Below are 12,975 nucleotides of genomic sequence, written 5' to 3'. Positions count from 1 at the left end.
ATATAAATAAAAATATTTCAACTATAAATATATAGTTTCACTTATTTTCTTTAAGAAGGGCTTTCAGTTAACTTTCAGTTTCACTTTGACTCAACAGTCTTTTCTCTTTCACTCCCAGACCTTTTCCCATGGATATGTCCTGTCCGCAAGTTGATTTCCAGAGAAGGATTTTTGTCCTAATTCCGGCCCTTTGCACACAGGCGCTGAGCGGGGGTGCATCAGCATAAACGATGCCCATGCACCCCCCGGGATCGTTCACATGGACGGTCCCTGTAGGGGCGCAGGCGACGGCACAGCCTTCACACAGGCTGCGCCGTCCCCGAATGCCTTACCTTCGTCTCCGGGCTTCCGGCACATTGCAGAGGCTCTGGAGTCGCAGGCCGGGAGGGGGGGTTGTCGCCTGGCCTCTGCAATGCGCTGGAAGCCAGGAGAAGAAGGTAAGGTGTTCGGGGAAGGCAGGGGGGAATAGCGCCTTTCACCCACTACCATTCGCACGGCAGCGGGTGGAATACGCCACTGTTGAAAAACCTCGCTCCTGGAGTGAGGTTCAACAGTGGCGTCTTCGCGCCGCTTGGGTGTTGCGAGCATGGCGCTGCTACACTGCAGCAGTGCCTGCTGTGCGAACGCAACCCCAGGGACGGCGTTTTTAGTGTCCCTGGGGCGCTGTTATCTACCTGTGCGGAAACAGCCTCTGATTCCTTGTCAGAAAATAAAAATCCTCTACTTTTCTCTATAAAAATTTTGCCACTGTAATAAGCAAGCTCACTTATTCTCCTCAGTGGATATTTCCCTGAGAGTAACTTCAGTTATCAACTCCCTGTGTCAGCTTAGTGTGAGTGTATTGTTTGTACAAAAGATTCAGTACAGATTTTCCTCATCTGACCATCCAGTCCCTTATTCAGAGCCTTGTGGTCACTACCAGAGAATGGAGAGCTTTACACCCACATATCCATTCACCTACACCAGGGGTCTACAACCTGTGGCTCTCCAGATGTTAATGGACTACAAATCCCATGCTGGCAGGGGCTGATGGGATTTGCAGTCCATGAACATATGGAGAGCTGCAGGTGGCAGACCCCTGACCTACACTGATACAACAACAAAAAACCCTTCACCCAGCCAATCGCACAGAGTTCTCTATTCACCCCTTGTGCTCTGTGTTCTATCTGCCTATATGCATCAGAGTGGTGGAATTCATCACACCTGCCATCTCCCATCCAAATTGCTAGGGTCAACCTGCTTAGCTTCTGAGATCTGAAAAGATCAGGTTAGCCTGGGATAGATCTTAGCCAACTTTAAAGGAGTTAAATGCTCTTCCAACTGAATTGTAATGAAAAAAGGCATACCCACTGATTTCATTGACCAGGAAAAAATGAGCTGAGTGTTATCTGTATTTTCATGGCACCTCATCCTAAATGACTGGACAGTCTTCCGCAGCAGTATCATGTCTGTGTTAAATAGCATGATAGAACCAAGCTGGATCTTGTTGCATAAACATCCAAAGACCTAAACAAAATTATCCCACAGCACCATAGTCACGTATTGAACAGCTGAACCAATTGTTTCTAAGTCATGTAAGACACAAGCGATTTTGTCCATGAAATATTTACTAAATACCACAGTGAATTACTGAATGTTACAAGCCTCTATCACCAAAAACTACTCAGAACAAGTTGGCTCAGTGATTTGGTGCAGCAGCAGTCACAGCAAGATCACTTGTTAACATGATTGTCACACAGTATGCCTGAAGATTAGCTCTAAACTGATTTGGTTGGATTCATTTCAAATCTCCAGTGCCCTTCCACTTGTGCTACATATAATTTCACTGCCCTCTGTAGATCAAGAGGCTAAATGGTTTCTGTAAGGATGGAGAGAACACTGTATTTTTTTAAAAAGACCCTTGGGATATTAATCATATTAAGAGGGAACTGCCTAGATCTAAACTGAACTTCATGGCTGTGTATTGATTTGGACATCTAAAAATGTTCCTCCCACCAAGACAATTAGACATGTCCATTGTCTACAGCAAGTTTTGAAACAGGCAATAATATGAGGTAGCAAGGATGCTACCAAAGTTGGTCCTTAACATTCTCTACTGAGGAATTAACAGTCTAATTGCATTTATCAGGATGGGTAGCCGTGTTTGTAACTAGAAAAGAGCAAGAGTCCATTAATACCTTAAAGGCTAACAAAATTCCTGGGAGCGTATGAACTTTCATGACTCACAGCTCACTTCAAGTGATCTGTTACTCACAAAAACTTATACCCTGCCAGAAATGTTGTTAGTTTTTAAGATGCTACTGGACTCTTGCTCCAGTCTAATTGCATGTTATACAGCATGGAGTGCATTTTTTTACTATTTGCACAGTTCAAACCCTATCTAAGAACAGAAGAATCCTTCAAAATCAGTTTTATGGTCCATTTAGTCCAGCATCCTGTTTTTGACAAAGTCCAGCCAGATGTTTGCAGGAAGTCAACAAGCAGGACAAAGGGGCAACAATTCTAACTACCAGTTTGCTTTCTTATTCCTGATGTATTTAAGGAAATGTTTTAACCTGTTTTTATGTGCTAGAAATTTGTTCATATTCCTTGTCAGTCTTACTATGGACTTGAATTTGTTTTGCCAGAGTTCACAGACTAATTTTACAATTAGGGCAAGACTTTTACTTTATGTGCCCTTCCTTCCTTCCTTCCTTCCTTCCTTCCTTCCTTCCTTCCTTCCTTCCTTCCTTCCTTCCTTCCTTCCTTCCTTCCTTCCTTCCTTCCTTCCTTCCTTCCTTCCTTCCTTCCTTCCTTTTTCTTTTTTCTTTTTTCTTTCCAATTCATTATTGGTGGTGGGGGTGGGGGTGGTTGTTATTTGTTTATTTCACATCTGCCAGATATTTAGCTGGTTGTTGGCCTTTCATTACAATTTGAGCCTCATCCAGAGGCCTATGAAGTTGTAATGTATTGGCATACTATTCGTGTGGATCCCAGCAGGGCTGTCTTCTGAATTTGACAGATGTTAATTTTGTCAATTCAAAGATGTTTCAAGTGCTGCCCGAGTGTTTTCGGAATGGCACCCAGTGTGCCAATTACCACTGGGACAACCTCAGCTGGTTTGTGCCATAGACACTGAAGCTCATTTTTCAAATCGCGGTATCTAGTGACCTTCTCATGTTCTTTTTCAATGACCCTGCTGTCACCAGGTACTGCTGTGTCGATGATGGTCACTTTCTTGTCCTAAGTCATGGTGATGGCTGGTGTATTGTGTTTCAACACTTTGTCCGTTTGAATTCGAAAGTCCCACAGACCTTCTCATTTTCCATTACTTTCTCTGGACAATGTTCCCACCAGTTCTTAGCTGATCGTATGTTGTGATTCTTCCATAAATTCCAGTGGATCATCTTGGCCACTGAGTTGTGCCTCTGTACTCAGCCTGGACAGTCTTTTTGCATCAGCTGAGGACATGATCTACAGTTTCATCAGCTTCTTTGCACATTCTGTATTTTGCATCATCTGAGGATTTTTCTATTCTGGCCTTGATCAAATTTGTTCTAATGGCTTGCTCTTGAGTGGCTAAATCAGGGATTCAGTTTCCTTTTTCAGAGTTCCAGTTGTTAACCACACCAGGTCTTTTCGTTGCCCACCTTGTCCTTGATCTTCTCCAGAAAATGGCCATGTAGAGCTTTGTTGTGCCAGCTTTCTGTCCTCATTTTAATCACATTTTTCTGTATTCTTGTTAAGTTTTCTGGGTCTTCAGCAAATGTCTGGTCTTCACCTCAATCAATGCCTGTTCTTGACTTTTATTCACATAACTTCACTTGTCCGTGCTTCATGTTATCCAGCTGCAAAATGCCCAGGTATTTATTATCAATGCCTTTTGGTTGCACTGGAGGAGTTGGCCATCAAGTATTTCAATCCCATTACTCTCAGTAATTTTGCCCCTCTTTATTGCCACAGTGACACACTTTTCCAGGCCAAACTCCATCAAAATATCTGTGTTGAATATGGGGACTGTATTCACTAGTGACTGGATTTCTGTGTCTGATTTCCCATACAGCTTCAAATTATCCATGTACAGCAAATGTGAGGTTTTTTCTGAGTCTTTGCCCATTTAATATCCCAACTGTATTTTCTTTAAAATTGCTGTTAGTGGGATCATGGCAATGATAAACAGTAAGGATGATAGTGAATTGCCTTGGAAAATTCCTCTCTTAATATTGACTGTTCCATAGTTTTCATTTCTGACTGTCAGTTCAGTTTTCCACTATCTCATTGCTTTTTCAGTGAATACTGGAATGTTTTTGCTGATGCCAATGGTTTCCACAGATTTCAACTATGGGGCAGTGCGTCAAATGCCTTCTTGTAATCGATCCAGACCATATGCAAATTCATTCTTCAATTCTTGCAGTTCTCACATCATCATTTTATCTATCAGGAGCTGATCTTTTGTACCCCTGCTCCTTCTTTTGTTCCCTTTTTGCTCCACCGGCAGGATGTTATTTTCTTCCACGTAGTCCATGATGTTTCTGGTATTATGCCGGTGAGCAGTTTGAGCATCGTGGGCAAACATGTTATTGGCCTGTAGTTTTCAGGTGTTGCTCCTTTGGCTGGATCTTTCTGAATCAAGTATGTCTTCCCAGTTGTCAGCCATTCATCTATTTCACCATTTTGCAAGGCTTCATTGAACTGCTTGGCCATTGTCGGGTACAAACTGGTTAGGTATTTGAGCCAGAAGCCATATGCAATTGATCATGTCCTGGTGCCATCCAGTTTTTCACTTTTGTGCTTCGATTTGTTATCATATCAGTTGTTATTTCCAGCTCTTGCATTTGGCCTAAAAATCAATGACTTCTTTCAATATAAAATTCTTCTGAGATTTTAGCAAATTGTCAGAGAATTCTGCCCATAAAGGGCCTTCCACAAAAAATATATACCTTTCTCCCACCTTCTTGATGAAACAAAATTGGGGGGCATTCACATGAATACATATTCAGATTGAGAGGATATGAGCAGGTCAGAGCTAAATGATGGATAATAATAATACTTATTGCTAATCAGTAAAAAAAACCCTTAAATTATAAAATAATAGCAATAATAGAAATGTAAATGAGAATTCATCATCGAGTGGCCTCTCTCATTATTCTGTTGAGAATTAAATTCTACAGGAAGACCAATCTTACAAATTCACACTATTGGTGTTACTTTAAGACCACCTGAAAGTAGGCAAATGATAACTGATGTTTAAATTTTTAATGACATCTTTGAACCTGAAATAAAAAGCTTAATTCCTATTTATTGTAGGGATGTCAGTCTCCAGGTTGGACCTGGGGACCCCCAGAATTGCAGCTCATCTGCAGGCTTCACAGATCAGTTTCCCGGGAGAGAATGACTGCTTTTGGAGGATTTGTGCCCTCCCAGGCTCTATCCCCAAATCTCAAGATTTTTTCAACTGGATCTGGCAACCCTAGTTTATTGGTTTTCTGAAAACTGTTAAGTGACCTTCCTACATCTGTGACATGGAGGAGCCCCCAAGAATTAGGGAGGTCAATCCAGACATTTGTGCCAGAGGGCGTCAAGACCTCTCTGAACAGACTCAAGAAAAGGAGACTTTGGGTCTGCTGCTTCAACACCATGGTTGTGAGCACCAGTACCCAGTTCAAATTGCTGGTGCCATCACCTGCACAGCACTAGCTATGCTGTCTACACAGCAGTGAGGTTATTAGCCTTTATGTTCCTCTCAGTTCTAACCAGCAGTGGTGTGTGTGGGAGGAGGAAATGGTGCCTGCCCCCCATGGTGCGCCCCGCTGCCCCCCACTTACCTTAGTTCAGCTGGCTGCTCTTTGCAGCTGGCTGAACTCCAGGTTGTTCCGCGCTGCCCCCCATGGGGCCCCACCCCCCATTTACCTTAGTTCAGCTGGCTGCTCTTTGCAGTAGGCTGAACTTCAGGTTTCTCCGGGCTTCTGCCGGGCCTGGCAGGGGAAGGGAGAAGGGTATGGGGAAGATTTCCTGCTCCCCACGTAACCGCAATGGGGCACACCAGGGGCACAGCACCACCACCACCACCACACCCTGGGCAGCTATGCCACTGCTATCCTGTAAGGCCACTGGATTTTCCTTCCCCATTCTCAACTAGCAGCATTAGAAGCTGACTAGAATACCAGTGAACTGCCATGTAAGTTGTCATTATTACCATAAATTTGGCAATGGGCAGATAACTTATCACTGTTAATCACTTAGAATGCTCCTTATTTTACACTGACACGTAAAAAGCATTAAACAATTTCAAAAAACAGCTTTTATTGCTGTCAAACCACTGAGCAACGCACTGATTCAGGCGGTTCTGTTTCAGTATTTGTTACTTTGAGTGTAATACTACAGAATTTTGTTCATCAGAAGAAAATGAAAGAGCAATTTCAGTTTAAACTTTCATGAAGAAAAAGTTATCAGGGATACAGGAAAAAGAAAGTTGAAATATGGTCTTTGAGAATTAAGTGATATCCTCTATTTCATGAACAAGAGGGTCCCCTTTGCCTTCTATATGTTTTAATAAATAAAAACATAAGGTACGGTTTTGTCAAAGTTAAATGCTTTAAACCCCACTGATTAAAAAACAAGAATGGAAAAGATTACCTCACACTTCTAGGCTTATATGTGCTAATGAGTCACATCCATATCCATTTTAGAAATGAATCTTATTAGGAGAATGTGTGAAAAGCTTTGTATGAACCTCCCATGTTCATTGGATATAAACAGTTATTTTCTATTCTTCTCTCTTACCCGCTCAACGGATTCTAGAAAAACATTTAAGACCCCATTCACATGAATTTTAGAACCAGTATTGTCAACTAGAACAAATTAGAATGACTGAATCTTAAACTGAAAACCAGCAGCACTAGCCATTCCTCCTCTTCATCCGACAGGTGGGTGGAGGTCCTCTACATGCATACTGTAGCTCTTTACTAGAGTGATAGCTGCCTGCCAGGGTGTCCAGCCATTGCCAATATGGGGAGGTTGTTCCATAACTCACCTGCAGACATGAGTGGGAAGTCCTTTATTTGGCAAAATAAAACTGAGATCCAAAGGCACATTAGAAAGTAACAATTTATTCCTTCATAAGATTTTATTAATCTTGCATCTGATGAAGTGAACTCTAATTCATGAATCTTGAATTTTGTTTGTCCGTAAGATGCCAGTAGATTTTTGTTTTTTGCTGCTATAGACTAATATGATTCCCCATCTGGAATTATTTTTAATCAACAGTTTGCTGTTCTTCAGGCCTTCAGCAGTCAGGCTACTTGTAATCCTTGAACATGCAGGAGATGATAGATGGTGCCAAAAGCGTAATTCATTGCACTAGATTTGCTATGCTCATGGCCATATACATATATTTTCTGTTCAGACATTTTATGTTGTTTGAATACATTAGCATTTTTTTCATTAGCAACATGCAGATGCCTGATTGTCTGGCTTTAACAGTGACATATGTTACATATCTTGTTGATGGCTCAAGTCTGGCTATTTTCTGTTTTGTAAAGAGAAGATACTGCACATGTTGCCCTTTTGCATTGTGTTCATATTGAAATATTGGCTTGTGTAACATCCTGCTGTGTAAATTGGCTCAATTTTGCTACTTCCAAGATACCAGGTCTGCTCGGTTTAATATTTAGAATACTGCATCATTGCCAGACTGATCCTGAAAAATGGTACAAAATGGATCAGCTAATGTATTTTATTTGACTCGTTTATGCTAGTGAAACAGTCTGCAGGTTTTCAAGTGGTGCAGGCATGCTGATAACTTCTGTCTAGAATATTTGTGCAACTATAATATCTGTGCAACTATAATATTTGCAATCACTAACATCAGTAGGGCAATAAAAGGGACTTTTTTCTCCCTCCTGCGGCATTATCATAGAGACAAATCAAGATGAATGTCTTAATAAAATCTTAACTTCAAAACTGGCTGCGTCTTCATACAAGAAATTATAACATACTTGTTGAAGCTCATATAAAACCCAAGAAGGAGACAAGTCAGCCACATTAGACAGACTGTCAGGGTTCATCTAATGTACATTTTAACAGTCATGCATAGCGTCAGCCATGGCCAACACTTCCCTTTCAGTCATTGGACAGTAATGATCATTAGACAATTCACAGTGCACCAATTTCTCATCACACCTGATAAAATGGTGCTTCTTGAACCAAAGAACTTAAAGGAAATGAAATAAATATGTGGTGCTTAGAAAACAATGTTTATGTAAAACAGAAATTTGAGAGGCAAAAGAAGATTTGTACACCCAAGCAATTTTTGGTTGGCCTCATTTATTATTATTGGTTGATTCAGAGCTGCCAGTTCTTTAGCTATGAAATCAGGGATTCAGCTGTGAAATCAGGGATTTATTTTTTCAGACTTCCAGTTGTTAACCACAGCCAGGTCTTTTTGTTGTCCACCTTGTCCTTGATCTTCTCCAGAAATTGGCCATGCAGTGCTTTGTTGTGCCAGCTTTCAGTCCTCATTTTAATCACATTTTTCTGTATTCTTGTTTGGTTTTCTGGGTTTGCAGCAAATGTCTGTTCTTCACTTCAATCAATGCCTGTTTTTGACTTTTATTCACATAATAGGGCAGCAGATGTTTCTCCTCTTCCACTGTTTGCTTTACTTGCAGTAAGCCTCTGCCACCAGACCCCAGGGAAGGTATATAACAGTATCACTGCATGGGTGTAAGGCATGGTACAGTGTCATAAGCTTTCAAGTTTTTCTATCCAAAGCATCCAACTCAGCCTGTGTCCAGTTGATGATTCCCACAGTGTATGTGATGATGGGAATGGCCCAAGTGTTGATGGCTTTGATGGTATTCCCACCGTTTAATTTAGATTTCAAAATTTTCCTGACCCTCTAGGTGTATTCTCTGCTGAAGATAGTCTTCACTTGTCCATGGTTGATGTTATCCAGCTGCAAATTTCCCAGGTATTTATAAGCTGCCTCCTGGTTGCACTGGTGGAGTTGGCCATCAGGCATTTCAATCCCATTACTCTCAGTAATTTTGCCCCTCTTTATTGCCACAGTGGCACACTTTTCCAGGCCAAACTCCATCAAAATATCTGTGCTGAATATTCAGACTGTGTTCACTAGTGACTGGATTTCTGTGTCTGATTTCTCATACAGCTTCAAATTATCCATGTACACGAAATGTGAGGTTTTTTTTCTGAGTGTTTGTCCATTTGATAACCCAACTTTGTATTCTTTAAAATTACTGATAGTGGGATCATGGCAATGATAAACAGTAAAGGTGATAGTGAATCACTTTGGAAAATTTCTCGCTTAATATTGACTGTTCCGAAGTTTTCATTTCTGACTGTCAGTTCAGTTTTCCATTGTCTCATTGCTTTTTCAGTGAATATTGGAATGTTTTTGCTGATGCCAATGGTTTCCACAGATTTCATGATCCAACTATGGGCCAGTGAGTCAAATGCCTTCTTGTAATAGATCCAGACCATAAGCAACTTCTTTCTTCGATTATTGCAGTTCTCCATTATCATGGAGTTGATCTTTTGAACCTCTACTCCTTCTTTTGTTCCCTTTTTGCTCCACTGGCAGGATGCTATTTGCTTCCAAGTAGTCCATGATGTTATCTGCTATTATGCCAGTGAGCAGTTTGAGCATTGTGGGTAAACATGTTATTGGCCTGTAGTTTCAAGGTGTTGTTCCTTTGGCTGGAACTTTCTGAATCAAGTATGTTTTCCCAGTTGTTAGCCATTCATCGATTTTACCAGCATTCCTTGGGTAATATTTTTCCTCATACATCCCTCCACTTCCCACCCTCAGGATCCCAGGAGGGTGAAAACACCAGCCCCAAGCAGTGCAGAGTCTCCAAGGTCACCCCAGAGAGGGCAGAGCTGGCTTGCCCCAAAGGATGAGAAAGTTTCTGCCTAGACTAGAGTATAAGGAGAGCAAAGCCAGAGGTTCCCATATTCCCACATTGTCACCTGCTCCTGCCCTCCCTCCTTCCATCGTTTCATGGCAAGGATCAGGAAAGAGCTGACATTTTAACAGGGCTTAACAGGGTTTTGACACTGTGCAGTGTATCTGATTTACCCTCAGAGAGAGAAAGAGACAGAGAGAGAGAAGCTGCAATGTACAGACTGTTGGTTGCAACTGCCACAATAAAGGGTAAAGCTTCTTCGGGTGATACCATCACCTTCTCAAACAGCCTAGAGGAGAACACTAAACTTGTTTATTTCAAATGTGCAGTTTTGTGAAGTACACACTGTTGGATTCTTCAGAAGTACACGCTTGAAAATATTACTAATTTCACAACTTGTATGTATGTTAAGTGCCATCAAGTCACTTTTGACTCACGGAGATCCTGTGAATCAATCAATGTCCTTCAAATGTCCTATGATGAGCAGTCTTCAGTCTTGCTTTGAGAGAAAAATGGGATACATAACTCCCAAATTCCTTCTATTACTGTAATTAATGCCAGGGGAGGTAAGATTTAGCACAGCAGTTCCTACATCAAACCTCTGATCTTCTAAACTGTATCTAGCATGTATTTATTCAGAAAATGTTTATGCCATCTACCCAAGGCAGCTTTCAAAATAAAAATAATCAAACCAAAATATAAAAGATATTAATTAAAATCCAGCATCAGATAATTGTGGAAGAGTAAAACAAGTTTCCAGATTAAGACAGTGTTAAAAGATCACCCCCTTAATTGTGTAGTAGGAATGTACACTTGAAAAACATTCAGACTTTTTTGGTTATAAATTTCAGGGAGGGTATCCATATTTGTATTCCAGCTTATTTGAATCCCCAATATCATTTCAGAATTCAGATTTTTGGGGGCGGGTGTGTGTGTGTCTCAGAATTCTGAAATTTGTCAGGTTAATTATTTCCTACAGTGGATTCTTTCCTGGGGCTGGAGTGGCTGCTTTTTGAACAATAGACATCAAAAGGGAAAACAGCCCTGGTGTGGGAAAGCCAGGGTGATGTAGTGATTAATGTGTTGGTCTAGGATCTGGGAAACCCAGGTTCAAATCTCCACTCTGCCATGAAAGCTTGTTGGGTGACCTTGGGTGAATCACATGCACACAGTCTTCCATTTAGGGTTATTGTGAGGATAAAACAGAAGAGAGGAGACTTATGTAAACTGCTTTGGATCCTCATTGGGAGGAAAGGCAGGATATAAAGTAATGTAAATAAAATGAAATAAAACAAAATAAAATAAAAATTGCATCAAAATTACCTGAGTGTCTGAGAAAATATTGATAAGCGTTTGTTGGGGTTTGGGGGTTTTTTGGATATACATTCAGACCAAAAATATCTGAATGCATATTCTTAGCTGGCAGGAGGTCTTTCCACATTTTTTTCCTTCCTGTATGCCTTAGCCACCTGTTCACACTAAAGACATAGGCACACTGCAGTTGATGGGAAGCTCTGCCTTTCACACATGTTCAGAGACAACCTTTACTAGTATACCCAAGACTGCTGGTGATGTGGGAGATTGCATTTTAACCTGGGCAGTGGCACAAAGAACATGCTTACATTCATATAAACAAGCTGTACATATGTAAACACATATAGACCCAAGGCGGATTTATGACAAGATGCACTAGTTCATTTATTATGTGCAGTCTGCTGAAGGAATGCTTCTGCTGAAGGAATGCTTCTACGAGTGGGAGAAGATGATGACTTCACTTCGCCAGGTTTGCACTGAGGGCAAACATGGCATGAAGGGGAAAAATCAGAACATATCTACAACAATAACATGGTGTTGAGCATATAGATGAATGGACCAAATTATATAATTCAAGGCAAACAAAATGTTTCAAAAAGGTTCCCTAAATAAAATAATAGGATGTTGCATTTTCCAGTTGCTCATGCTGCAATGCTTATTTGCTAGGAAAACTGTGGTTTTCCATTTTTTAATTTTAAAGATATATTAAAGATATTTCCCATTTTTAAATAATTATGAAAATAAAATCGTAACTTACAGAACACACACAACCTGAATGAAACATGATGTGTCATGTTGTGATAACACCTGCAACAGTTTTGAAGTAAACAATAAATGGTAGCATTAGAACAAGAACTCATCACAATTCCTATTTCCGTCTTGGATGATCTATCATTTTTCCCAACCTACAAAGCTTTCCTCAGCAATCTGAAATTAAACTTTGGTTTCTACTAGTTTTTGTTTGCAAGTGTTATGGTTAATATATACTTATTTATTTGTACCCTGCTTTTCAGACAACATTGCTTCTTGAAGCCATTCCCGGCAATTAAAATTCAGTGCACACTGCTGCTGGTGGATGTTATATGCAAATTAAAATAATAAGACACAGGCCCTGCCCTCAGGCTTACAAATAAAAAGACAAGGCACGCAAGGGAAAGAGAGGGAGGGAAATGAAAGGATTAGACTCTAAGAAATTGTAGCAAAAGTGTTATGATTGTGTCTGACAACATTTTTTAAAAATGCACCAGTATTGCAAAAGAATCATATCTTAACATATAACTCACTACTACAAAAAACAATATGGAAGACTTGTGTTCAGGATCCACTGTTCTCCTCTTCTCTGTAATATCCTCACAACAATTATGTGAGGTAGTTTAAGCCTGGTAATCTACACTGTAGATTATACGTGCAAATTAAACAGTCATCACTAAATAGTGCCCAGACAAGAACTGTAGAAACAATATAAGTGTATTGACAATTCCTAATTAAGCTGGTGCTTCTGTGGGTAGGACAGTGTTGGTGACTGTAAGAATCTGCACCAAATAACAAAAATAGAGATGGTTGAAAAAGTGTATGTTTATCTTCCCTGCTATCACATGGATGATTTCCTCAAGAATGCTATCTTTAAATATCAGCATGGAAGCACTTAGACAAACAAAAATATTGGCAACTGTAGCCAAAATGATATGAAATTGACATCTAATGGTCAACAACTCTTGTCAGGATTGAGTCTAACTCAGAGTGATTTCACGTGAGG

Source organism: Sphaerodactylus townsendi, linkage group LG07 (assembly GCF_021028975.2).
Source record: "Sphaerodactylus townsendi isolate TG3544 linkage group LG07, MPM_Stown_v2.3, whole genome shotgun sequence".
Classification (NCBI taxonomy): domain Eukaryota; kingdom Metazoa; phylum Chordata; class Lepidosauria; order Squamata; family Sphaerodactylidae; genus Sphaerodactylus; species Sphaerodactylus townsendi.
The sequence above is the reverse complement of the archived record's forward strand: the minus strand, read 5'-3'. Positions refer to the sequence as shown.